The sequence below is a fragment of the Coregonus lavaretus genome (genome assembly GCF_964263955.1).
Source record: "Coregonus lavaretus genome assembly, contig: HAP1_SCAFFOLD_244, whole genome shotgun sequence".
Taxonomy (NCBI): domain Eukaryota; kingdom Metazoa; phylum Chordata; class Actinopteri; order Salmoniformes; family Salmonidae; genus Coregonus; species Coregonus lavaretus.
Window position 1 is genome coordinate 635,561 of NW_028162610.1, and position 5,252 is coordinate 640,812.

A 5,252-nucleotide genomic window follows, 5' to 3' on the forward strand; every position below is an offset into this window, starting at 1 on the left:
CTGTTGTGTACTATACCAGCAGTACATTCCTCTGTTCTGTTGTATACTATACCCGCAGTACATTCCTCTGTTTTGTTGTATACTATACCAGCAGTACATTCCTCTGTTCTGTTGTATACTAAACCAGCAGTACATTCCTCTGTTCTGTTGTACAAATTACCAGCAGTACATTCCTCTGTTCTGTTGTATACTCTACCAGCAGTACATTCCTCTGTTCTGTTGTATACTATACCAGCAGTACATTCCTCTGTTTTGTTGTATACTATACCAGCAGTACATTCCTCTGTTCTGTTGTATACTATACCAGCAGTACATTCCTCTGTTCTGTTCTGTTGTATACTATACCAGCAGTATATTCCTCTTTTCTGTTCTGTTGTATACTATACCAGCAGTACATTCCTCTGTTCTTTTGTAAACTATACCAGCAGTACATTCCTCTGTTCTGTTCTATACTATACCAGGAGTACATTCCTCTGTGCTGTTGTATACTATACCAGCAGTACATTCCTCTGTTCTGTTGTATACTATACCAGCAGTACATTCCTCTGTTGTGTTGTATACTATACCAGCAGTACATTCCTCAGTTCTGTTGTATACTATACCAGCAGTACCTTCCTTCTGTTGTATACTATACCAGCAGTACATTCTTCTGTTCTGTTGTATACTATACCAGCAGTACATTCCTCTGTTCTGTTGTATACTATACCAGCAGTACATTCCTCTGTTCTGTTCTGTTTTATACTATACCAGCAGTACATTCCTCTGTTCTGTTGTATACTATACCAGCAGTACATTCCTCTGTTCTGTTGTATACCATACCAGCAGTACATTCCTCTGTTCTGTTGTGTACTATACCAGCAGTACATTCCTCTGTTCTGTTGTATACTATACCCGCAGTACATTCCTCTGTTTTGTTGTATACTATACCAGCAGTACATTCCTCTGTTCTGTTGTGTACTAAACCAGCAGTACATTCCTCTGTTCTGTTGTACAAATTACCAGCAGTACATTCCTCTGTTCTGTTGTATACTATACCAGCAGTACATTCCTCTGTTCTGTTGTATACTATACCAGCAGTACATTCCTCTGTTTTGTTGTATACTATACCAGCAGTACATTCCTCTGTTCTGTTGTATACTATACCAGCAGTATGTTCCTCTGTTCTGTTGTATACTATACAAGCAGTACATTCCTCTGTTCTGTTGTATACGATACCAGCAGTACATTCTTCTGTTCTGTTGTATACTATACCAGCAGTACATTCTTCTGTTCTGTTGTAAACTATACCGGCAGTACATTCATCTGTTCTGTTCTGTTGTATACTAAACCAGAAATTCATTCCTCTGTTCTGTTGTATACTATACCAGCAGTACATTTATATGTTCTGTTCTGTTGTATACTATACCAGCACTACATTCCTCTGTTCTGTTGTATACGATACCAGCAGTACATTCCTCTCTTCTGTGGTATACTAAACCAGCAGTACATTCCTCTGTTCTGTTGTATACTATACCAGCAGTACATTCCTCTGTTCTGTTGTATACTATACAAGCAGTACATTCCTCTGTTCTGTTGTATACTATACCAGCAGTACATTCCTCTGTTGTGTTGTATACTATACCAGCAGTACATTCCTCTACTCTGTTCTGTTGTATACTATACCAGCAGAACATTCCTCAGTTATGTGGTATACTATACCATCAGTACATTCCTCTGTTCCGTTGTATACTATACCAGCAGTACATTCCTCTGTTCTGTTGTATACTATACCAGCAGTACATTCCTCTGTTGTGTTGTATACTATACCAGCAGTACATTCCTCTGTTCTGTTGTATACTATACCAGCAGTACATTATTCTGTTCTGTTGTATACTATACCGGCAGTACATTCATCTGTTCTGTTCTGTTGTATACTAAACCAGAAGTACATTCCTCTGTTCTGTTGTATACTATACCAGCACTACATTCCTCTGTTCTGTTGTATACGATACCAGCAGTACATTCCTCTCTTCTGTTGTATACTATACCAGCAGTACTTTCCTCTGTTCTGTTGTATACTATACCAGCAGTACATTCCTCTGTTCTGTTGTATACTATACCAGCAGTACATTCCTCTGTTCTTTTGTAAACTATACCAGCAGTACATTCCTCTGTTCTGTTCTATACTATACCAGGAGTACATTCCTCTGTGCTGTTGTATACTATACCAGCAGTACATTCCTCTGTTCTGTTGTATACTATACCAGCAGTACATTCCTCTGTTGTGTTGTATACTATACCAGCAGTACATTCCTCTGTTCTGTTGTATACTAAACCAGCAGTACATTCCTCTGTTCTGTTGTATACTATACCAGCAGTACATTCCTCTGTTCTGTTGTATACTATACCAACAGTACATTCCTCTGTTGTGTTGTATACTATACCAGCAGTACATTCCTCTGTTCTGTTGTATACTATATGAGCAGTACATTCCTCTTTTCTGTTCTGTTGTATACTATACCAGCAGTACATTAATCTGTTCTGTTGTATACTATACCAGCAGTATGTTCCTCTGTTCTGTTGTATACTATACAAGCAGTACATTCCTCTGTTCTGTTGTATACGATACCAGCAGTACATTCTTCTGTTCTGTTGTATACTATACCAGCAGTACATTCTTCTGTTCTGTTGTAAACTATACCGGCAGTACATTCATCTGTTCTGTTCTGTTGTATACTAAACCAGAAGTTCATTCCTCTGTTCTGTTGTATACTATACCAGCAGTACATTTATATGTTCTGTTCTGCTGTATACTATACCAGCACTACATTCCTCTGTTCTGTTGTATACGATACCAGCAGTACATTCCTCTCTTCTGTTGTATACTATACCAGCAGTACATTCCTCTGTTCTGTTGTATACTATACCAGCAGTACATTCCTCTGTTCTGTTGTATACTATACAAGCAGTACATTCCTCTGTTCTGTTGTATACTATACCAGCAGTACATTCCTCTGTTGTGTTGTATACTATACCAGCAGTACATTCCTCTACTCTGTTCTGTTGTATACTATACCAGCAGAACATTCCTCAGTTATGTGGTATACTATACCATCAGTACATTCCTCTGTTCCGTTGTATACTATACCAGCAGTACATTCCTCTGTTCTGTTCTGTTGTATACTATACCAGCAGTACATTCCTCTGTTCTGTTATATACTATACCAGCAGTACATTCCTCTGTTTTGTTTTGTTGTATACTATACCAGCAGTACATTCCTCTGTTCTGTTGTATACTATACCAGCAGTACATTCCTCTGTTCTGTTGTATACTATACCAGCAGTACATTCCTAATTCTGTTCTGTTGTATACTATACCAGCAGTACATTCCTCTGTTCTGTTGTATACTATACCAGCAGTACATTACTCTGTTCTGTTCTGTTGGATACTATACCCGCAGTATATTCCTCTGTTCTGTTGTATACTATACCAGCAGTACATTTCTATGTTATTTTGTGTTGTATACTATACGAGCAGTACATTCCTCTGTTCTGTTGTATACCATACCAGCAGTACATTCCTCTGTTCCGTTGTATACTATACCAGCAGTATATTCCTCTGTTCCGTTGTATACTATACCCGCAGTACATTCCTCTGTTCTGTTGTATACTATACCAGCAGTACATTCCTCTGTTGTGTTGTATACAATACCAGCAGTACATTCCTCTGTTCTGTTGTATACTATACCAGCAGTACATTCCTCTGTTGTGTTGTATACTATACCAGCAGTACATTCCTCTGTTCTGTTGTATACTATACCAGCAGTACATTCCTCTGTTCTGTTCTGTTGGATACTATACCCGCAGTATATTCCTCTGTTCTTTTGTATACTATACCAGCAGTACATTTCTATGTTATTTTGTGTTGTATACTATACGAGCAGTACATTCCTCTGTTCTGTTGTATACCATACCAGCAGTACATTCCTCTGTTCCGTTGTATACTATACCAGCAGTATATTCCTCTGTTCCGTTGTATACTATACCCGCAGTACATTCCTCTGTTCTGTTGTATACTATACCAGCAGTACATTCCTCTGTTGTGTTGTATACAATACCAGCAGTACATTCCTCTGTTCTGTTGTATACTATACCAACAGTACATTAATCTGTTCTGTTGTATACTATACCAGCAGTATGTTCCTCTGTTCTGTTGTATACTATACAAGCAGTACATTCCTCTGTTCTGTTGTATACGATACCAGCAGTACATTATTCTGTTCTGTTGTATACTATACCAGCAGTACATTCTTCTGTTCTGTTGTAAACTATACCGGCAGTACATTCATCTGTTCTGTTCTGTTGTATACTAAACCAGAAGTTCATTCCTCTGTTCTGTTGTATACTATACCAGCAGTACATTTATATGTTCTGTTCTGTTGTATACTATACCAGCACTACATTCCTCTGTTCTGTTGTATACGATACCAGCAGTACATTCCTCTCTTCTGTTGTATACTATACCAGCAGTACATTCCTCTGTTCTGTTGTATACTATACCAGCAGTACATTCCTCTGTTCTGTTGTATACTATACAAGCAGTACATTCCTCTGTTCTGTTGTATACTATACCAGCAGTACATTCCTCTGTTGTGTTGTATACTATACCAGCAGTACATTCCTCTACTATGTTCTGTTGTATACTATACCAGCAGATCATTCCTCAGTTATGTGGTATACTATACCATCAGTACATTCCTCTGTTCCGTTGTATACTATACCAGCAGTACATTCCTCTGTTCTGTTCTGTTGTATACTATACCAGCAGTACATTCCTCTGTTCTGTTATATACAATACCAGCAGTACATTCCTCTGTTTTGTTTTGTTGTATACTATACCAGCAGTACATTCCTCTGTTCTGTTGTATACTATACCAGCAGTATATTCCTCTGTTCTGTTGTATACTATACCAGCAGTACATTCCTAATTCTGTTCTGTTGTATACTATACCAGCAGTACATTCCTCTGTTCTGTTGTATACTATACCAGCAGTACATTCCTCTGTTCTGTTCTGTTGGATACTATTCCCGCAGTATATTCCTCTGTTCTGTTGTATACTATACCAGCAGTACATTTCTATGTTATTTTGTGTTGTATACTATACCAGCAGTACATTCCTCTGTTCTGTTGTATACCATACCAGCAGTACATTCCTCTGTTCCGTTGTATACTATACCAGCAGTATATTCCTCTGTTCCGTTGTATACTATAC